Genomic DNA, 24,385 nt, shown 5'->3' with positions numbered 1-24,385 from the left:
GATGTGATTCAAGAGAAGGCCATTCAGATTGTGAGTGAAGCAAATGTCTAAAGGCAACATTGAAAGAAGGAAATCTTATCACACGAGATCAAGTCCATTATGTTCTTAAAGGTAAAAAAAACCAAAAAGGCATGAGAAAACAATACAGTAAAGGGGACAAAAACCAAACAAAGTCCCTGTTTGTGGTACAGAGCAAAGAAAGCCCAAGCTGTTAAAATTAAAGTGCTTTGCATGTCACACAATAGGGTCCTTTCAGAAAATATGCCAAAATAGGACAGAAATCTCAGAATAGCAAGAAATCAACTAATTCCCGGCATAAAGAGGTTAAAGAGAGAGAAGTCTGCAATAGAAGAAAATCCGAATATTTTCCAATGATAAATAGGTGATCCAGGCCTAAATTTTATGTCAATGTTCACATCATGAATTTCAAGTTAGACATTGTTATGATCTGATAGTGAGTCATGGCTAAGACTCACCATCTACAGCTAACAATAATGCAACTACATAGTCCAGGAAGAATAGCATTAAGAATAAAGATATGCTACAAACAATTCTCCAGTAGTAGAGTTGCCAGATAGTAGGGGAATAAAGTTATTTAAACTTCACAATCACTCAAGTATGAATGGGTGCTTTGTTCTCAATCTTGTTTAAAAGGTTGAAGAGGTGAAACAGCAAATGTTAGAGAGCTACGTTGAACAGGAATACTCTTTTTTTAGAGGATTAGGGAAGCTCAAAATTGAATACAGTATGACACTAAAAGATACTATGCTATTATGCATTTATATACTCAGAAAGATTCTGCATTTATTAATCAAACAAGTGAAGAAACAACTTTCAGAGATGACTAGAGTGGGCATTGTTTTCCTCGTTTCAAAATGAACTGAGTTGGTGGACAGGCGCAGTGACTGTGACTGAATCTAATGGGTCCTTCTTGGTTTTGTTTAGTTGATCTTACGAAACTCAAGACAATGGTGAGAAAAATTCAACATATATCAATGGTTGAGAGCTCAGCTAGCTTATCAAAAAATAAAGTTTTTAAAAACTTCAATGCAAATAGCATGTTCTGGAAGGTGCTATTGGGTAGCAGTAAAGATTGCTTATTGTATTTATAACCCAATTTAGGATATTTTGTATCAGACTGCCATTTGGGATTGACTGACTTTCTGATATTTTACAAGCTCTTCACAGTATCCTGTCACACAAATAATGTATTTATACATGGGGAAAATATTGGAGGAGCATGATCAGGGAGAATATGCAATCTGAAAGCACTTAAAAGTTACCTTGTCCTTAATTATAGTTGTAAATTTTTCAAGAAACTACTATGGTCTGATGCATCATTTATAAGCTTAAGAATACTTCTGTTCTAAGTCCAGTCAGATAGTGTCTATCGCACGTTATTAGTATTATATGATATAATCAGAAACACAATATGATTGAAAAGAAGTGATCTCGGTCACATCAGCTGATTTTAGAAACAAGTGATTTGCTGGCCTGTTTTCCAATGAGGGAAAGAACAAACATTAAGGTTGGGATGTTTCACCATTTATAGTACAAACGGATAAAGGTCTGTTAATAGAGTTAATTTAGGAAAATGTGCATCAAATAAAATTATATTTTGGACAGAAGTCCTGAGTACTGAAAATTTGTGAAACTATTTACAGAATAAATGATGAAATAAATCATGAAATTCCACTTTACCATCGTATATATAGAACATAGAACATAGAAAAATACAGCACAGTACAGGCCCACTCGTTCCAATGCCTCCACATCCTTCCTATAGTATGGCGACCAAAACTGCACACAATACTCCAGATGAGGCCGCACCAGAGTCTTATACAACTGCAACATGACCTCAGGACTCCGGAACTCAATTCCTCTACTAATAAAGCCCAGTACACCATATGCCTTCTTCACAGCACTATTTACCTGGGTGGCAACTTTCAGAGATCTGTGTACATGGACACCAAGATCCCTCTGCTCATCTACACTAGCAAGTAGCCTACCATTAGCCCAGTAATTCATCTTCTTGTTACTCCTACCAAAGTGAATGACTTCACACTTAGCTACACTGAACTCCATTTGCCACCTTTCTGCCCAGCTCTGCAACTTATCTATATCCCGCTGTAACCTGCCACATCCTTCTTCGCTGTCCACAACTCCACCGACTTTCGTGTCATCCGCAAACTTGCTCACCCAGCTTTCAGGCCCCTCCTCTAGATCATTTATAAAGATGACAAACAGCAATGGTCCCAAAACAGATCCTTGTGGAACACCGCTAGTAACTGCACTCCAAGATGAACCTTTACCAACAACTACTACCCTCTGTCTCCTTCCAGCCAGCCAATTCCTAATCCAAACCTCTAATGCACCCTCAATGCCATACCTCCGTAGTTTTTGCATTAGCCTACCATGGGGTACCTTATCGAACGCCTTGCTAAAATCCATATACACCACATCTACTGCTTTATCCTCGTCCACCTCCTTAGTCACCTTCTCAAAGAATTCAATAAGGTTTGTGAGGCACGACCTGCCCTTCACAAAACCATGCTGACTATCCTTGATCACATTATTCCTATCCAGATGTTCATAAATCCTATCCCTTACAATTCTCTCTAAGACTTTGCCCACAACAGAAGTGAGACTCACTGGCCTATAGTTACTCGGGCTATCCCTACTCCCGTTCTTGAACAAGGGGACCACATTCGCTATCCTCCAGTCTTCTGGCACTATTCCCGTAGACAATGACGACATAAAAATCAAGGCCAATGGCTCTGCTATCTCCTCCCTAGCTTCCCAGAGGATCCTAGGATAAATGCCATCAGGCCCAAGGGACTTATCTATTTTCATCCTTACCAGTATTCCCCAGACCTCTTCCCTACATACCTCAAGGCCATCTATTCTAATCACTTGTGACTCAATATTCACATCAGCAATAGTGTCCTGTTATTTCAGCAAATATGGCCTCCTTGTTCTTGTATTCTAGGACAGAAACTCAAAAATATGTAATAGTTTACATACTAGTGACAAAGCATTGGACTACAGCCATCAATTTGCTTTGCTGCTGCAAGAGATTTGATTAAGTTTCTAGTTAAGTAAAATATCTCCAATTATGTATTACACAATGCCAAAGATCAATGTTCAGTTGTTCATACATGCTAGTACTGTAAACAACTATAAACCAACCTTCAATTTTATTATATATCAAAGTTCCTTAATTTGGTGTGTGTTCAACAACGATCTTTGGGCTGATCAGAAACGTGGCATCATCTGCATCCGGTCCACAGTCCTGGTTTGTTCATTCAGATTTTTTTAAAACAACTTGTTCAGAGATGTGAGGACATACCTCAGAGGAGGTGAGTCTTGAAACTGGATCTCCTGGGCCAGAAGTAGGTACTCTGCACCAGGCTCTTGTGACACAGTGATAATCATTCATTTATATTTTCCTCCACCACCAGGAAAATGACTGTATGGCCAATTGAATATTTATAAGCAAAACATTTTAAGGGTAATGCTAACGTCATAAAATGAGGAGGGAACTGGGTGCAATAATTCATGCCTACAAAATTAACAGGTTTCAGTTGTAGCCATAGTTGTAGCCATAGAAATTGTACTTCAAACCAGTTTTAAAGTGTCTTAAAGTACTTCATATTGGTGGCTCAGTGATTAGCACTACTGTCTCATAGTGCCAGGGACACGAACTTGATTCCGTGTCACTCCCTAGTGGCCGTCTGTATGGAGTTTGGGAATTCTTCCTGTGTCTGTGTGAGTTTCACCTATGTGCTCCAGTTTCATCCCACAGTCCAAAGATGTTCAAATTAGCAGATTTGGCTGCACTAAATTGCCCTGTAGTGTCCAGGATTGTGCAGGCTAGGTGGATTAGCCATGGTAATTACAAGGTTGTAGGGATGAGATTGGTTCTGGGTAGGATTCTGTTCGGAGGATCGGCTTGGACTTGATGGACCAAATGGCCTGCTTCCTCACTGTAGGAATTCTATGATGCTATGAGATTATTAGGTCATAGCCAATAGGAGCAGGAAGAGGTTAGTCAGCTCATTGAATAATGGAGCAATTCAAGATGATCATGGGGTCTTAACCTGATTGCGGGGTCTTAACTCCACTTTCTTATATATCCCCATAAACCTCACCTCCCTTGTAGATTAAATATAACTTGATCATTGCCTTGAAGACATTCAATAACACAGTTTGTACTTCCATGTAGTAGAGAATTCCAAGGTTTAACATCCCTCTAAATAAAATTCTTCATCTCCAATTTAAAATTACTTTTAAACAAAAGCAGAAATTGCTGGAGAAGCTCTACAAGTCTAGCCACATTTGAGCAGAAAAAGCAAAGTTAATGTTTCAGTCCAGTGACTTTCCTCAGAACTAGTAGTAGCTAGGAAAAGATGGTGTATGTATGCTGGATATGGGAGAGATGGAGTGAGATGGAGTGAAGGATGGAGTAAGGGAGTGAGAAAATTAGTGGAGATGGGCCGAGAAAGAGAGAAACACAGTTAGGCAAGCAAAGCAAAAGCAGGATTGCAAACCTTCATCCAAGCCACTAACAGAATATAAACAGTTGAGCCTCCAGTAGTACTGTCAAGGTCCACCAGTTATAGTTTGCAACTTGAAAATTACCTACTTATCCATGCTCAGTTAGGATGACAGACCGCTACTACTTAACACAATGAGTTCTTAGCTGGTGTAGTAATCTTTTACTTTACAATTTATTGTAGTTTATTCCATTTTCTAAAGATATTCATCTTCAGATTACCCTTTGTCTACCTTGGGTGTTATATCCTCAAAGAATAGCAGAACAGCTACAAGGCATTCTGAAGGGGAAGACTACTAAAGTTATCAACTCTGGATTACTTCCAGTATCACACATTCATGAGAGTAAGAACATGTGGCTAAAGGAATGAAGGCCTTCAGATTTTTGCATGGTTGGGATAGCTTCTGGGGTAGGTGGAACCTGTACAAAACTGGACAAGTTGCTCCTGAACAAAATATGTTAAGGTAAATTTCGGACGACACCAGCTTCAGATCCCAGACACTGTATTTCTGAAAACTGCGGAAGAGATCCCGAGTGCCACCAAAGGAGTCTGGCAGTCTCCTTGTGGAGATTTTTACTGATGAATCTCTGAACATTACAAGTAAATAGCATTTTTTACATCTTGGTCAAGTATAATTGGTACAAAGGGCTCTGACATCACAGGGCAGAAGACAAATCTCATTAACAGTATGCATTTTTCACTCTCACAATGGCTGAAGATCGCTGCCTTCCTATGATAATATTAAACTGTTCACAGAAACTTGAGACTGTACTGTTCTCAATCTCATGTTAATTGATAAAGGGGTAGATAATAGGTTTTAGTATTAGTAGTGCAGTTAGTCTTCAACTCTTGTAACTGTTAAGGAAGTATATGAATGGAAACAGGAGGTAGTTAATGGAATGTCTGATCAGGGCTGACAGTCCTATTCAAAAAGCAAGTATCTTCGTTCAGAGCTGGGAGCAAAATACACACGCATGGCTCTAGATAGCTTTGGTGATTCGGTGGTGTGGGGTGGGGGGGGAGGGGGGGAGGAGCCAGACCCCTGCTGTGATCTCTGGTCTCTGCCTGCCATTGGACAGGCATACAGTTGAATACATGCAGAATCATTCTAAAAAGGGGATTTAATCCTTGAATTCCCACTGCCTTTAACCACTAGGATAAGCCAGTGAAACAGTACATTTTACTTTTTAAAACCTTCATCATTAGGTCCAATATCCTTGCTAGGAGGTTTGTTTATGTTGTTGGGAAGATATTAAATTGATTTGGCAGGAGAATGTATCACATAATAGATGTAAAGTCAGGAACAATATTGGTAGTACAGTGGCTGTGTAGTTAGCTCTGCTGCCTCATAACACCTGTGACCTAGGTTTGATTCCTGTGTGGAGTTTGCACATTCTCCCAGTGTTTGTATGTGTTTTTGCCAAGTGATCTGGTTTCTTCCTATAGTCCAAAGATATACAGTTTAGATGGATCGACCATGCTAAATTGCCCCATAGTGTCCAGGGATGTGTGGACTAAGTGAATTAACTATGGTAAAATAACCCTGGGATTAAGGGAAAGGATGGAGCGTTGGGTCTAGGGATGAGATGGTCTTCAAAGGTCAGTACAGACTCAATGGGTTGAATGGCCTCTTTTGCACTGTAGGGATTCTATGATTCTACAAACAAGGTCTAATCAGATGTAGAAGGAATGCTAGGACAGTCCAGTAGGCAGAGAAGACATAGACAGGATTAGGCACATTCAAGGTCCAGAAAACTAAATTAGTGAGACAGGTGAACTTCGAGCATTGATCAACATGTTGGAATACAGTATGTTGCAATCACGGAGACTGAAAGTCAGGACTGGCAGTTCAACATTCCAGGGTATGGAAGTTTCAGGCTTGACATTTTTTGGGTTGGGGGAGGGGTGGGATTGCATTACTGATAAAGCAAACCATCGCTGCAGTAATGAGGGAGGGTACCCTCGAAGAATCTTCACATGAGGGCATCTGGATAGATTAACTTGTTGTGATTATAATTAAAGACCTCTTATCAGTCAGAGTTACATAAAGAAGCATGTTATATAGGCAAATCACAGAAAGGTGTGGGAGAAACAGGGTTATAGTTGTGGAGGAATTCAAATCTGCTAATATTAACTGGAATCACCTTCCTGTGAAAGGATTAAATGGGGTTGAACTTTTAAAGTGCATCCAGAAAAGCTTTTTGTGCCAGTACGTAGACAGTGTTACTAGAGCTAGGGCTAGACCTAATGCTAGGGACTGAAGCCAAACAAGTGTATGAAGTTTCAGCAAGTGAGCATTTTGAGGGTAGTGACCATAACTCTAAGTTTCAAAGTCATTAAGGAAAGGGATAAAGATAGTGCATAAGTTAAGTGTCTAATTTGGGGGAAGGCCAGTTTCAATAACATTAGACAAGATCTGACAAACATAGACCTTGAGGAGCTACTTGGAGGCAAATCTACATGTTGAAAACAGGAGTCTCTTAAAAGCAGAATGGTGAGAATTCAGGGTCAGGGTGTTCCTCTAGAGAGAAGAGCAAGTACAGCAAGTCCAGGAAACCCTGAATGTGAATGGCTAGTGAGAGTTAGATAAAGAAAAATCATGTGTCAGTGACAAAGCATTAAAATAGGGAAGCCCCTACAAAAGTATAGACTGTTTAGGAGGTTGCTTAAAAGGTAAATTAGGAGGGCAAAGAGGAGACACATATCTTTGGCAGATCAGGACAAGAAAATCTGCAAGGTGTTTTATAAAATAATATTAAGAGTAAGAGGATTACCAGGGAAAGAGTGGGATCTATTAGAGACAAAAGGGGAAATTTGTGCAAGGACCCAATGGGCATTTAGATTAGATTAGATTCCCTACAGTGTGGAAACAGGCCCTTTGGCCCAACAAGTCCACACAGACCCTCCGAAGAGTAATCCACCCAATCCCATTTCCCTCTGACTAATGTACCTAACACTATGGGCAATTCCAAAGAGTAACCCACTCAGACCAATTCCCCTACCATATACTTACCCCTGACTAATGCATCTAATCTACACATTCCTAGACATTATGGGCAATTTAGCATGGCCAATTCACCTAACCTTCACATCTTTGGATTGTGGGAGGAAACCGGAGCACCTGAAGGAAACCCACGTAGATATGGGGAGAATATGCAAACTCCACACAGACAGTTGCCCGAGGCTGGAATCAAGCTCAGGTCCCTGCTGCTGTGAAGGAGCAGTGCTAACCACTGAGCCACTGTGCTACCCCTAGTGTTTGTGAGGTCAGAAATGAGTACTTCTCATCATTATACATAGAGAATAAAAACATTATAGCTGGAGATTTCAGTTGGGATGGTGAGGTTGTAGAACACGTGAAGATTAATAAGGAGGATGCATTTGATATTCGAGCACATATAGATTCATAAATCCTCAAGGCCTGATGAGATTGATTTGATTTATTGTAGTCATAGATATCTAAGTACAGTGAAAAGCTTTGTTTTGCGAGCAGTATAGCAGCTCATAGCAAACAAGGACATACAGATTATAGGATGCTTACACAGAGCAAATCATACAAGTTACAACTGCACAAGAGGTGTTCAAAATAAGATCAACATTATTTGAGGTTACAGAATACATTCATCAGTCTTATATTGGCAGGGGAGTAGCTGTTCTTGAACCTGTGTTCAAGTTTCTGTACCTTCTGCCTGACAGATGTATTACCGGGGTGGGAGGGAACTTCAAGGATGTTTGCAGCCTTTCCGTGGCAACAAGAAGTCCACGGATGGGAGGTTGGCTTCTGTAATGGTCGAGACAGTGCACACAATCTTCTGTTGTTTCTTCCCGTCCTGAGCAGAGTAGTTACCATTCCAGGCCATTGTGCACCCAAAATTGTCTGCTTTCTATGGTGCATCTGTAAAAGTTGGTGAGACTCCTTAGAGACATGCTGAATTTCCTAAGCTGCCTGAGGAAGAGGTGGTGTTGTTGTGCCTTCTAGACCATTGCACCTACATGGGAAATCCAGGACAGGGTTTCGGTTATGGTCACCCCTAGGAACTTGACAGTCGCGACTCTCTCTCTGTCTCAACTCTGCTGATATAGATGGGGTATATGTACTCTTCTTTTCTTCCTGAAGTCAATGATCCACTCTTTTGTTCTGCTGACATTGAGAGAAAGGTTGTTATCATTGTACCATGACATCTAGCCCTCAGTGTCCTTTCGGTATTTTGACTCATCTATGTTTGATAACCATCCTACTATCAGCCAACTTGTAGATGGTGTTCATTCGGAATTTGGCTATACATTTATGGGTGTACAGAGAGTACAGAAGGGAGTGGAGAATGCATTGTTGGGGGACTCTATGTTACAGGTTATCATGGAGGAGATGTAGTTGTCTTTTTTCACTGATTACAGTCAGAACACTAGTAAACTGAAGATCCAGTTGCAGGGGGTGGAGCCGAGATCCAAGTCTCAGAGTTTTGAGATTATTCTGGAGGGGATTATGATGTTGAATGTGGAGCTGGAATTGATGAGTAGGAGTCAAAAAGTGTGGAGGTCAAAATCCTGATGAAGAGCTTATGTTCCAAACGTTGAGCCTTTCGCTCCTTAGATACTGCCTGACCAGCTGTGCTTTTCCAGCACCACACTTTTTGACTCTGATCTCCAGCATCTGCTGTCTTCACTTTCTCTTAGTTGATGAGTAGGAGTGTGGTATAGGTGTCCTTGTTATCCAGATGTTCCAGGGATGAGTATAAGGCTCGGAAAATGGCTTCCACTGTGGACCTGTTTCATCGGTAGGCAAATTGCAGGGGATCATGACAGGCTGGTAGGCTACAGTTCATATGGGCCATGACCAGCCTCTTGAAGCACTTTGTGATTATGGAGGTCAGGGCAGTAGTCATTAAGGTATGCTGCATGTGCTTTGTTTAGTACTGGTTTGACGGTGGTCTTCTTGAAGCAACTGGGAATATCTGCTTGCAGGAGAGAGAGTTTGAAGATGTTAGTTAATATCTCCGCCAACTGGTTTGCACAGGATCTAAGGCCATAATGGAGGACTCCATCCAAGCCCGTTGTTTTATTTGGGTTGACTCTCAGGAAGACCAATCTGATGTCTGCAATAGTGATGGAGGGAACAGGTGCATCCTGGGCTGTTGGGATATGTGTCAACATGCTGCTGGTATTCTGCTCAAACCGAGATAGAAAGTATTGAGCAAACTAAGGAGGGATGTGTTTTTGTCTACTATCTTCCTCTCCTTCATTTTGTATCCTATTATATTGCCAGGCGGTGGGTGTCCATATGGTTGGTTTGTTTCTGTAACTTGGCATGGTATCTGGATTTTCTGTCTAGGTTTGGGTTGTCTAACTTGAATGTTGTGTTCTGGATTAGAGTGGTGCTGGAAAAGCACAGCAATTCAGGCAGCATCCAAGGAGCAAGAAAATCGACATTTCGGGCAAAAGTCTTCATCAGAAATGACTGGTCTTCATCAGGGAGTGGATTTCCCAGTTCATCCATGGTTTCTGGTTGGGGAACACCCAGATTGAATTCTTTGGCATGCAGTCTTCCACTGTAGGTTTCATCCAGTCCACCAACTCCAAACAGTCTCAGAAAAGGTCTTCTGATGCCTCAGAAGGTCCTTCTGTGAAGGATCGTTCCATTTCAGCTTCTGCTTATATGCTGAGAGGAGGAATATAGTGCTGTGATCTGATTTTTTGAAGTGCACAGGATGGACTTCTGTAGCAGTGGTCCAAGATGTTCAGCCATCTAATGGGTAGGAGACACTTCGGTGGTATTATTTCAAATTAGATTATGATTAGATTCCCTACAGTGTGGAAACAGGCCCTTTGGCACAACCAGTCCACACCGACCCTCCGAAGAGTAACCCACCTAGACCCATTTCCCCTCTGACTAATGCACCTAACATTATGGGCAATTTAGCATGGCCAATTCGCCTGGCTTGCACATCTTTGGTCTATGGGAGGAAACCGAAGCACCCGCAGGAAACCCACGCAGACACAGGGAGAATGTGTAAACTCCACACAGACAGCCGCCCAAGGCTGGAATCGAACCTGGGACCCTGGTGCTGTGAGGCAGCAGTGTTAACCACTGAACCATTTTCCACACCCCCATGGCAGCTCCCTCATGCGGTTGGCCTGGTTGAAGTCACCAGCCACGATGAATAAGGCCCGGGGAATTTTATCCAGGGCATTCTAACATCTGCATATGTAAACTGCTGTCAGCATGGCAGAGGTGAACCCGCACGACAGATAATAGGGACAGCATTTCAATTTAAGGTATTCTAGATCCTGGGAGCAGTGACTTGCCAGGGTTACCATGTCTGAGCACGAGGAGGTGTTGGTTAAGAAGCATACCCCTCCGCCCTTTGCCTTACCCGAGGATCCTGTACCGTCCATGTGAAGTATGAAGAACTCCTCAGCTTACAAGGCACAGACATTTCCCTCAGTCTAGATCGGAGTTCAATTTTGTTTTGAATAGCTTGGATGTTGGCTAGGAGTATGCTAGGAAGTGGGGACTTCAAACCTCGTTTCAATGTCATCTGCATGCCAGCACATCTTCCCCATTTTCTTGTAGGTTTTCTGCATCTGAATGATCCGGGAGTCTGTGGTGCGGGTCTGTTGGTCCAGAAGGTAGTGAGATGGGTCCAGTTGGGTTGGGCCTCCACTGGGATTGATACGTGAGGTTAGAGTTCGGGCCTGGCTGATCTGGTCTCCTCAGAGACAGGTGGCGGTGGTAGGATTTTCACTCTGGTCAGTTTGGGGTGGCGGTGATGTGAGTCTGCTGGTCCAGATAGGAAGTGAGTTGGTTCAGGATGGGCTGGGCTGGGCTTCCTTGGGAGCACATAGCCAAGGGTTCAGGGAATGGGCCTGGGTTGGTTGAGCCTCCTCGGGAATGCATCGCTTTAGGTCTGGGGTTAGGTCCTGGGCCTTCTCAGTGCCAAGTCACTCTTGGGGTTGGTTTCATTCCATGTTAGGGTCAGGTCACTATAGGTCAGGGTTTGAACTTTGGTTCCGGGTGTCCTTGTGTGTCTTCCAGTAAGTTGGTTGGTTTGCTCTGGGCCTGCGAATCCAATGTCGGTGCTTGGGTCTGGATGTTCATAGGATCCTCAGACATGTAAGTAAATTTAAAAGAACATTATTATTAATTTTTACAGACTTAAAATTTAGGTTGAAAAGGGTGGAACTATAAGAAATGATAGAGTAAGATCTGTTGCTGAGAGCTCACAAAGAGTTGCCCGGTGTCGGCGCCACCTAGAATACAGGGCCAGATATATCCCATACTGCTTTGGGAACCTAGGGAGGAGACTGCTGGGGCCTTGGTAGATTTAGTTAATGCTTCCCTGACCATAGGGGAAGTGTCAGATGATTAGATATGGTTTCTTCATTCAAGTAGGGGTATGCTAGCTAATTGCCGACCAGTTATCTGATGTCTGTGGTAGGGAAATTATTGTAAACATTCTGAATAACAGGAGTAATCAATACTCAGAAAGGCAGACATTGATCAGGGATAGTGAGCACAGATTTGTTAGAGGGAGGCCTTGTATGACTAATTTAATTTAGTTGTTTGAAAAGATAACTAAGTATATTGATGATGGTAGTGCAGTTGATGTTTACATGAACTTCAGTAAGATCTTTGACAAGGTCCCATATTGAAAACTGATCCAAAAGGTAAGAACCATAAGATCCAAGGTAAGTTGGCAAACTGGATCAAAATTGGCTTACAAATAGGAGCCAAAGAGTGATGGCAGACAATTCTTTTTGTAATTGGAAGCCTATGTCCAGTGGTGCCCTACTAAAGGGTTCAGTGCTCGTAACCTTGCTATTGTTTTTGTACATTAACAACTTCAATATCAATGCAGAAGGTTTAGTTAGTAAGATTGCAAATAATACAAAACATTAGGGGTGCTGTCGACAGTGAGGAGATGGTCTCAGGCTACAGTCTCAATTTGATCATATGGAAATTGGGTGGAGCAATGACAGATGGGATTTAATTCTGATAAGTACAAGCTGGGGCATTTTGGGACCTCTAATTAGGTAAAGATATACACAATGATTGGTAGATCCTTAGGGAGTACTGAGGAACAAAGAGACAATGGTGTGCAAGTCAGCACACATAGGGTGATGAAGAAAGAATACAGAATGCTTGCCTTCATTAGTCAGGGCTTAGAATATAGGAGCAAGAAAATCTTGTCACAACTTTATAAAACGTTGGTTTGGCTACAGATGGAATATTGCGTGCAGTTCTGGTCAACACACTATCAGAAGGACATGATTGCTCTAGAGAGGGTGCAGAAGAGATTCACCAGGAGGTTGCCTGGGTTAGGAAATCTCAGATATGAGAAGAAACTGGGTTGGCTGAGATTGTTTTTGTGGAGCAGAAGTGGCTGAGGGGGATCTGACTGAGACATACAAAACCATGAGAGGCAAAGACAAAGATTATGAGAATCTCTTCCTCATGGCAGGCATGTCTAAGACCAAAAGATCTAAATTTAAGGTGAGAATCAAGCCTGAGAAAAAAAATATTTTCACCCGGGCATGGTAGACAGATATAAAGTGCTGTCTAAGGATGGTGTAAGCAAGTATTCTAGCAACATTTAGGCAGCATCGGGATAAGTGCTTAAAATGACAGGGAATAGTACATTATGGACCATGTATAGGTAAATGGGATTAGAAGAGTTTGGTATTTGTTGGTTAGCATTGATCTATGCTGTTTGACTCTATGACTCTTCAACTCAACCAACTTGTTAATCGCGATTTCCCTTTCATAAAACCATTGTTAACTCTGCTTGATTGTATTATGATTTTCTTGATATCCTAACAATGCACCAATTATGGACTATATTTTCCCTACAACAGCCGTCAAGTCCAGGGCACTTATTGGTCTTTATTCCCATTGGTTTTCCTGCAACTTCTTCTCAAGTGATCAAGAGATCTCTTCACTCTTGTGCCTCTTCATTTCTTACTATTCTGGGATGTTTTGTGCCTTCTACACTGAAGGCAGAAATAAATACTTCTCCAAAATCTCCCCATTCACTTGTTGTCTATTAATTTTCCTCTAAGGGTCTAATGCTTACATTGTCCTTCTGTATGCCTGTAGAAGCTCTTACATTTTCTTTTGGATTTCTTGCTAGTCTACTGTTATACTTAACAGGCTTCAAAAACCTTACCAAACTTCTACCCTACTGCTAATAATGCAGAATTATACATCTATCCTTTCAATCTGGTCACATCATGTAGTTTCTTTAGTTTTATTGAGTTATCCTGTAGTGCATTCTTATATATTTTTTCCAATGGAATATGCATCTGTTGAGAATGATAAACTTATTTCCTTAAATGTTTTACCACCTTCTCTTTTAATCCATATTCTCATTTCATTGTAGGTATCTATGTCTTTATATTTTCTTTCTATTGCTCTTCAAGTTTAACACAATGGTCCCAGAGTGTCTAGCATGCTACAAACCATTCTTGTCTAGCGAATCCTTGACTAGGAGGTTGTTGATTCATGTTTTGTCATTAAACATTATTAAAGTCTAAAATAAAGCTTCCTGTTGGTTCCAGAAAGTTCAGAGAAACTGTCCCAAATACATTATGAGCTTAGGTACTTTTCAATAAAAGATTAAAGATTAAAATAATCCAGAGTAATTGCAACATTTTTTTTAAAGCCTCCATTCTTTATTGAATTATACTAAACCCTTCAGTGTAGCTATTGTTGGGACTTCTAAACTATTCTCATCCATGATTTGGAGGTGCCGCTGTTGGACTGGGATGTACAAAGTTAAAAATCATACAATGACATGCTATAGTCCAACTGATTTATTTGAAAGCACTAGCTTTCAGAGCACTGCTCCTTCTGCTGACATCATCAAGGCTGAAGGAGCAGTGCTCTGAAAGCTAGTACTTCCAAATAAACCTGTTGAATTCTCATCCATGCCTTTTTTCTGTGGTGTTTCTCATCTCCTCCAAAAGTGATTCTACATTTTGATCTTCCCAATCAAGATAATTTTTCACTACTAGATTGAACATCCTAACAGAGCTAGCCAAACTCTTTTCCTTTATTTCTATATGTTTGAAATGTCAAACATTCTTCAATATTCAACTTTTAGTCTTGGCCATCATGTCTCTTCAATGACTTTCATATCACGCTCATTTATTACTATTTGCGTTATCAATTCATTCATCTTTTGAAGGTTGCATGTTTCAGGTAAAGAGGGTAAACAGATGTAATTAAACATGTCACAATCTTAAAGGCATGAATTTAACTTTCTGATCTTATTTACCTTTTGCTTATAGCATGTAATAATTTAGATATTAACACTTTTGTGGTCCTGTGTTTTACATTTGGCCTCTGACTTCATAAAACCCCTCAGCAGATATACTTTCATAGTCGTACTTTCGATATGCACTTACATCAAGACAACTGGATATATTAACTGCAACGAGGACAACTCCTTCACTTCCCATTCCAACTTTCTCCCCAGTCCAAAGTACATGTCCTTAAGCTGGCACCAGCAGGCAACACGTCCTTCAAGATTCATACTCTTGGCTGCAGAGAACAATACTTTTCCTTTACTAATTATACTGCCCCCTACAACCCCTGCTTTTGCACTTGAATTGCCCACTTAGTTTTCAACTACAGCAACTGAACCAATTCAACAAATGTAATGGCTGAGAATTCTCCATTGTTACTCTTTAGAGCTCCACGCCTGCCTCACTCGTAGTCATACCCTCTAATTCCTGACAATGGACCCCATGAACTTAACCCTGGGGGGTGAAACTACCTCTAAACATCACATCCATGGAACGTTCTCCTCTTCCTGTAGTAGGAGTAGAAGGATGGATCTGAATTTTTGGTTGTGGGATTTATTAGCTCTATCACTGCTGCTTATACTGTTTGGCATGCAAATAGTCCTGTTAGTGGCTTCACTAGATTGATATCTTATTTTTAGGTATGCCTAGTGCTGCTTCCAGTATGTCCACCTGCCCTGTTCATTGAAGTAGAAGACCCTGGTTGGATATTCCACATTATAAAATTTCAGATTATACTGAAGTATAATTCCACTGCTGCTGATGATCCACAGTGCCTTATGGATGCCAGGTGAAAGTGAGGACTGAAGATGCTGGAGATAAGAGTCAAGATTAGAGTGGTGCTGGAAAAGCACAGCAGGTCAGGCAGCATCCAAGGAGCAGGAAAATTGATGTTTCAGGCAAAAGCCCTTCAGTAGTCACTCTTCCATATACTGTCACAGACAGATGCATTTGTGATATGCAGATTAGTAAGATGAAGGTTGAATGTTTTTCCCTCTTATAGGTCCCCTACCCAGCAGCCACAGACCCAGTCTAGCAGTTATGTCCTTTGAGACTCCAATAGCTCGATCAGTAGTGCTGCTGTGAGAGCCACTTGATGATGGATATTAAAGTCCCCCATCCAGAATACAGCTACCTTCTGGAACACTCATGTCCCAAGAGTGAATGAAAACAAAATAAAGAAATTGTCATGCACTAACATAATTACATGACAGCAGTATATCTTGACTTTAATGTATAGTATTTCCATTCTATAACAATGAGCATTTTGAACACAAGATTTCACTATAAAAATGCAATTTTCAATGTTAAAACATTTAGAATTGCTAGAGTGTGGAAACAGGCCATTAGGTCGAACAAGTCCACACTGACCCTCCGAAGAGTATCCCACCCAGACCCACTCCCCTATTACTCTACATTTACCCCTGACTAATGCACCTAGCCTACACATACCTGAACATTATGGGCAATTTAGCATGGCCAATTCACCTAACCTGCACATCTTTGGACTTGTGGGAGGAAACCGGAGCACCCGGAGGAAACTCACACAAACATGGGGAAAATATGCAAACTCCACACAGTCACCCAAGGCTGGAATCAAACCTGGGCCCCTGGTGCTGTGAGGCAGCAACTGAGCCACTGTGCAGCCGTAGTGTTCATTTGTTTGTGATAGATAAATAAAACAAAGTCCCAGTGCAATATTTTCAGGTGTAATAAACTCGGGTTATAAATACATAATAATATAATTGTTTGAAGTCCAAGAGAATCAATTACTGAAATTACATATGGAATTATAGTTAACTTGTTCACTGGACTCTAAATATTTGAAAAGTTGAGAACTTGGCTTTTAAGATTAGTTCTTTAAGTTCTACCACATTACCAGTGTATCAGACAAGTTCAACATGCACAAATCATCCAAGTATGAGGAAGAGAGGAAGACAGAGAGACTGCGCAAGAACACACGAGAGCACAAGAGAGTGCTCAAGCGAAGGAATCTGGTCAAGAAAGAGTATGTGAGAAAGTGCTGCAGCACAAGGCAGTAAGAGTGAGACAAACACTGTCTGTATATGAAAATGAGAGAGAGAGAGTATGAGTGAGTGGGTGTGAGAGAGAGTGTGGGTGAGAAACTGTAAGAGTCAGGGTGAGAGAGAGAGAAAATGTGAGACTGACAGTGAGAAAGAGTATGAGAGATGACTAGTATTCCCTCCAATTTTCTCTCTGGCTGCACAGGTCTCAGAGGTCTTTGCATAACAGTGACTTGAGGAACTGAAAGTCAATGGCGCGATTGGTATTTTGATTTCAAGCACCACATTGGAGCAGCTGTGCGAGTGAGGAGCTTAGAGAATATTGTAAATGACTCTGACATATGGAATTATGGATAACTTGTTCACTGGTACTCTAAATGTTTGGAAAGTTGAAGCATTTGGTTTTTAAAATTAGTTCTTTAAGTTCTACCAGATTACCAGAGTATCAAACAGGGTATGCCACCACTGTATTTTCTGACTCCTAAAAACCTCTTTTTCTCTTTACGTTCCCAACAGAAATCATGTCCAATGAGAATCCTACCATTGGGGCTGCCTTCCTAAAATGTGTTTGAGACAAATCTAAAATGGTTAGGAGGCTGCTGCAGGGCCAGGGGCAGCAACAATCCAGGGGAAAACTCAGGCAACCATGGAGGCTGAGGAGTATTCAGCTCAGGGTAGGTCACAACAAGGCTCCTCTGGATGCACGGGGTCTCCTGCAGACCCAGAGGTTTCCAGCCCCGACTCCATTTGTTAGTGTAATGAAGATGCAGGTTTGGTCTGCACCAAGACACTGATAGAACTTTGCCAGATGTTGGAGAGGGACTTGCTGACTTCAGGAGTAAGAGGCCATCTTCTCCCAATGGCCATGAAGGTGACAGCCACTCTGAACACCTATATGACTGTCTCTTTCCAGGAACTGATGGTTGACCCTTGTGTGATCTCTCAGTCTTTCACCCACAAATACATTAAGACAGTGATCAATGTCATCTGCAAGATCACACCAGTTAGTTTCTTTTCCAAAGCAGGATATGAGTGAGTGCTGTATCCTAGGCAATAGGATGCAAAAACATAGCTGGCTTTCCCCAAGTGAAAAATGTAATCGACTGCACACGTGACACCGAGTGGACTGTATCACAACACTTGCAGAATTCATCAATGGTAAGGAGCTCTATTCAATTAATGGGTAGGAAATCTTTGATCATCATTACCAGTTCCTGGAAGCGTGTCGCCCATGACCTCCTAACATTTGGCATGGCTCCTATGTCCTGGAACACTCAAATGTCAGCATGGTATAAGACTGGTTGCTGGGGAGCAAAGGATACCCACCACAGTTACAGCTGATGACATCATTACACCCCCCCCTCAATACTACAGACAATATAAGATGCGTATACAATGCTGCCCATACTTTGACTGGGGAGTGAAGGAGAAGGCAATAAGGCTGTTGAAGATGCAATCCTTGGACTGGTGGTGAGATGAGAAAGTAGGTGGAGATATGGGATATCCTTCAGGATAGTCCAGAAAGCTTATGCCGCATTATTCTTACATGTTACACTCTATAGAATTAGACCAAGCAACAAGATGATGTGCTGGAAATTCAGGACCTGGGAGAACAGGAGAGGTTTTTCTAAGCAAGACGCTAGAGAGGAGGACAATGTCCCTTATGCATGACAGAAATCAGCTGTGTCAGATGCTAAAAGCTAGACAAGACCAGAATGTACTAGACAAGAACAGATCTGAGTGTCAAAAAATTATGGATGCTACATCTGTGACTGGACTTGAACACATTAAGGCTGCTTTCTTTTCATAGATGCTGTCAGACCTGCTGATTTTCTCCAACAATTTCTGTTCAGTATGTATGTGAGAATTGTGTGCAGCCAACAATCATGAATGTTTAGAAGTCATTGGTCACAATGCCAGCATTTGTTCTGTATTGTGAGGGCAAACTGAATAGAGTCATAGAGATGTACAGCATGGAAACAGACCCTTCGGTCCATCATGTCAATGCTGACCAGATATCCCAACCCAATCTAGTCCCACCTGCCAGCACCTGGCCCATATCCCTCCAAACCCTTCCTATTCATGTATCCATCCAAATGCCTCTTAAATATTGCAATTGTACCAAATTCCACCACATTCTCTGGCAGCTCATTCCATACACGTACCAACCTCTGTGTGAAAAAGTTGCCCCTTAAGTCTCTTTTATATCTTTCCCCTCTCACTCTAAACCTATGCCGTCTAGTTCTGAACTCCCCGAATCCAGGGAAAAGACTTTGTCTATTTATCCTATCCATGCCCCTCATTATTTTGTAAACCTCTATAAGGTCACCTAAGCCTCCAGCGCTTCAGGGAAAACAGCACCAGCCTTTTCAGCCTCTCCCTGTAGCTCAGATTCTCCAACCCTGGCAACATCCATGTAAATCTTTTCTGAACCCTTTCAAATTTCACAACATCTTTCCGATAGGAAGGAGACCAGAATTGCATGCAATATTCCAACAGTGGCCTGACCAATGTCCTGTACAGCCGTAACATGACCTCCGAACTCCTGAACTCAATACTAATTGTTCCTTTTGCTTGTGTTTACTTTTGGTATGTAAGAAGAGCTCATGTTTGGAATTGTCTCATTGTCCAGAAGGGAAGATCACAAATGGGTATGGTGTGGGTGTTTGGTGGGCAATGTGGGTAAAGTAATAGTGACGTAAAGTGAGGGTGTTTAAATGGAATACAGCCAGAGAGGAAAACTGCTGTCTGGAGGTTAAACAGCAACAGAGAATGAGGTTGTGTGTTTCAGGAAGTGTCAGTCATGCCAGCTACTTGCCCTGAACAAAGTGGCTTTGTGGCTGCAGTCCCATTATGCTGCCATTGACGGGCAGCATTAGTTGCAAAAAATGCTTGTCTGCTGCATAGCAGCCTTTGAAAGATGGTACAGGCACATGGTTTACTGGTTACTTGCCAAATATCTGGTGAATGGCGAATTGTTCAAGGAACTATGTATGACTAAATGGGAATGGAATCAGATGTGGGGCAAATTATGGAGGCAGGATAGATTGTTAATGAAGTAGTTTGATTCCCTCCTTGGGCAACTGTCTGTGTGGAGTTTGCACATTCTTCCCGTGTCTGCGTGGGTTTCCTCCAGGTGCTCTAGTTTCCTCCCACAATCCAAAGATGTGCAGGTTAGGTGAATTGGCCATACTAAATTGCCCATAGTGTTAGGTGCATTATTCAGAGGGAAATGGGTCTGGGTGAGTTGCTCTTTAGAGTGTTGGTGTGGATTAGTTGGGCCGAAGTGCCTGTTCCCACACTGTAGGGAATCTAATCTAATCAAAATGTTATAATGAAACACATAGGCAAGCTGAAAGTAGAAGCTCAACATAAAAATGTCAGCAGTGTGAGGTACAAGATGCTGGTAATTATTAAAATAACTTTCATTTTGTTTACTCGCAGAGTAAAAAGTTACAATAGCCGATGCAGAGTTCAGAAACACTCTGGACACAAATGTAACTACCTGCACTCACCCCCATCTCAATTGCAGCATGAATCCCCTTTCCCATTTATTGACCCTCCAACTGGGATTCCCATTGATTTGAACCTGTGATTTATGGTGAAGGAGAAATCTCAGCTTTTGACCTTATCTAACATGTAATTGTTACTTTAGTCCCATGTGAATGTTAGCAAGGTCAACATGATGGAGTAGGAAGGGTATTAAAATGTATTTGGCAGTAATAAGTTTTGGACAGTTAGTGTACTGTCTTCTGCATTTGTAACCAGGAATTCTGAAAGTTGCCTTCCTTGCCCTGTGCACAGTTTGAAAATATTTCCACTCAGCTGCAAAGGAAATTTGAGCAGGAGGAGAATTCATTTGTTGGAGTCCGCATAGAAACTAACAAAGTTGGTACAATAAGAATGAAGTTTTGCTGAGGGATATCAAATTCAAGTCCAACTTTACAAACATTACCTTGAGGATAATCATTTCTGAATTACTATAGAAATCACTTAAATATAGGTGAGGTCTGGAGACAGGACAACCATTGAGAGTCTCAAAGTGCTTATTTTCAGGAAAACTCTTGACAATGACATGCTAATCAGGCATATAACTGGATATTGGTAGGCCTTCCCTGGAATCAAGGACTCCAACAGAAGAAGTTTTTCCCATCGAATCAAAGGCCACAGCCATCTCTTCATTGCTGGCAGAGTCACCAGGGTGGCTATAACTGTAATACGCCCATCCAATGCCCAAGACCAAAGACGAACCCAGGTCACAAATGAGTGATAGCAGAAGAGAAAATTAAGTGTTGCAAGTCATAACGGAAGCAGCAATTGCAGGGTGAAATAGCTTTGTAGCAAGTACTCTTTCCTGAGGGTTTATCCCTAGAGCAGGCATTGATTGTTTTTGAATAAGGGAGGCATACATCCCTGGAACCCCAATAGGTGTTTGTTTTACAGGTTTCTTGAATAGTGTGCTATTCACTTAATGCTAGATGAATATACCAGTAGCGATGGAATGCAAATGATAAGCAACTCTAAGCTAGGCATCCATCCACCAGCCAGACATAATCGAGTTACAGGCAGGAAGGCAATGGGGTTATTACATGCCTCTCTCATGCCCAATTAAATGACCTTTGCCCTCTTCATGAAAAGTTTGGTATTAAATGCCACCCAATTTTGAGAGAAGGTAAAACCCAACAAAACATAGAAATTAACATTTAGTTATTTAGCCTCTCGATCTGTTTGTCTTTCATTTAGGTCATGTCACGGCTCTTTGGTATCTTAACTCTACGTTGTGTTATGAAGTTGAAGGCATGTACTGTACCTTTAAGAGAGAGTGAATGCTGTTCTGAACAGAGAGATTACAAACAGCTGCGTATATGACTAAATGGCACTACCAGAGTGTATTAGAAAATTGAAAATATGTAACATTTAGGCTGTGAAATGGATATCTGTGTTTTGTTTGCTGTTTTGACAACAATTCAAATTTAACCAATCAGTTTAAATTATGCCACAGGATACTAAAACACAATCAAGTTTGAATTTATTGTTTTGCCAACACCAAACCAATGAGACAATCCAATGTTGGGAATATAAAAATATGGACATTTTGAAAATTTGTAAGAGAGCAACTGCCATCAAGACCGATCCAAGGTCTTTTAAAAAAGCACTCTATCAAAGATACTTTTCATGTGAAATGTACTCATTGTAAAAAGGAAGAAGACAGCCAAAGGAATTCAGCAGCCGGAAGAGTGAAGTCACAGAAACCGACAGCACCTGTGGTGGTTTTAAAATTAACTTGATGTAATTTTAATAAGTGTCGTATTGGAATAGCATATTGCTATAGAGTTGCAGGCAAATAATAAGCAGTTAAGAGAGACAGGGGCTTAGATTATAAATAGTTATTGTTTAATGTTCAGTTTTAGAGTTAAAAAATCAAATTGATGTTATATTCTTTAAATAATGGAATTTGGGAGTTCTTTGTCATTTTAGCGGATTACAAGGTGAGGTGAAACTTTCTGGGTGTTTGGTTTAATTAACAGAGGGCTTCACCATTGTGTCATAATGCTGGTAACTTTGGTTCTATTAGCTTTAATATCTTTGACAGATTTTTGTTAGGCAATTTGGGTTTTGAAATTTCTGATTTGCTTAGCCTCAGCAAACATTTTGAAGGAAGAGGTCTAGGTTTACATTACCTTTCCATTAATTAGTACTGCCTGACATCACCTTTAAATGGCCCGGGTCTAGTGTTAAATGGAATTGTATTTTACAGCCTGAAGCCATTAAGGTCCTTGTCAGCAATCCAATGTCATCCCACAATATGGAGAATGAGGGAGTACTGAAACAGAAGCCACAGCCATTGTAAAATACAGGTTTAAAAAGTCAGTTGGTTGGGATTTCTCATTTCTTTAAATTGCATTTAACACTTGTCTTGCAGGGCAATATTTGCATCAAGTTATATCAGGTACAAGGCAGCAGCATAGCGGCAGATGGAAATATCTATGAATGGTACTGTGGATGCATGCAGTAATTAAACAGCAAGTAGGAAAAAAGGGGGAGTGGCTTGTTCTGGAGAACAGACCTTTAATATTATTACCAGAATATTGTAAGCACCCATAGCCTTAAGTAAAACTTGGGTGTAGAAGTAAGTCATTCAGCCAATTGAATCTATTCTTCAATTCAGTGAGTTCATAGCTGACCTGACATCCCTCAACTTTATTCTCCTGCGTTTTCCCTATAACCCTTACTGATAGACAGATTTTCAATCTCAAGCTTAAATATGTTTGTCGACGTAGCCTTGACAAACCTCCTTGGTAAAGAATTCCATAGATTCACTACCATCTGAAAAGAAATCTACCTACATCTTTGTCAAATTTGGTGATCCATTGCTCATGACCTCTGGTCCTAGACTCTCCCATAAGGGAAAACAAACTCTCAGCATTCCCCAAAGAAACTTGTATGTTTCAAAATGATTGCATGTCATTCTTCTAAATTCCATTGAGGGGAGTTGCAGTCTACTCAATCCTTTCTCATTAGAAAATTCCTACAAACCCAGGATCAGCCGAGTGAACTTTAGTGCCTCCATTGCCAGTATATCGTTCCCTAGATTAAGGGGCCAAAATTGTTCGCATTATGCTGTGGTCTGACTACTACACTTGTTTGGTTTTATCAAATCATCCTTACTTTTACTGATCCATTCCCTTTGGAATGTTAGCTAAATACTACATCAGGTGTAATGACATGGGTCTTTTCCCTCGGGTGGAGGAGTGCAAAACTAGGGGACATATTTTTAAGGTGAGAGGAGAAAGATTTAAAAAGGACATGAGGAAAAAATGACACCGGTTCTTGTGTGGTATAAACTGTCAGAGAAAGTGATGGATACAGATACAGTTACAATGATGAAAAGATTTTTGGATAAGTTAATGAATAGGAAAGGTTTGGAAGGACATGAATCAAACTCAGGCAAGTTGGATTAGGTTTGTTTGGGAAATATGATGTCATGGACTGATTGGATGGAAGGTTTTAATTCCATGCTGTATGATTCCATGACTCAAGTGAACCAGAACAGACTTCTGGTGTGCTCATAATCCCTCTCATGCCAAAAGTCCTGCCCTAGACATCAAATAAGTGGGGAGACCCTTCAATGCCAAATAGTCCTATTGCCACCAACTAGCTACTAATTAGCTAGGCAATTCTTGATTTGGAAGTTGGAGTGAGTAGACCAACTTTCCATTCCACCTCTCTCATTCAGAGGAAAACTAGATAATTCAATCCAAAACAATGTTCCTTTGTTTCTGTCAATCTATCCTATCAAATCTGTCAATTATCTTTAAGACTTCAATTATAGCATCTCTTAATCTTCTTCAAAAGTGTAAAAAAAATTTTTTTTTAAATGTGGCTGTATTTTGATTATGGAATGAAATGGGAAAATAATGATTTTAAAAACAGGGAAAGGTGAAACATTGCTGCACTTTTTGAAAACAAGTAACATGACTTTTTTTAAAAAATCATTATTTT

Source organism: Hemiscyllium ocellatum, chromosome 6 (genome assembly GCF_020745735.1).
Source record: "Hemiscyllium ocellatum isolate sHemOce1 chromosome 6, sHemOce1.pat.X.cur, whole genome shotgun sequence".
In the NCBI taxonomy this organism is placed as follows: domain Eukaryota; kingdom Metazoa; phylum Chordata; class Chondrichthyes; order Orectolobiformes; family Hemiscylliidae; genus Hemiscyllium; species Hemiscyllium ocellatum.
The sequence above is the reverse complement of the archived record's forward strand: the minus strand, read 5'-3'. Positions refer to the sequence as shown.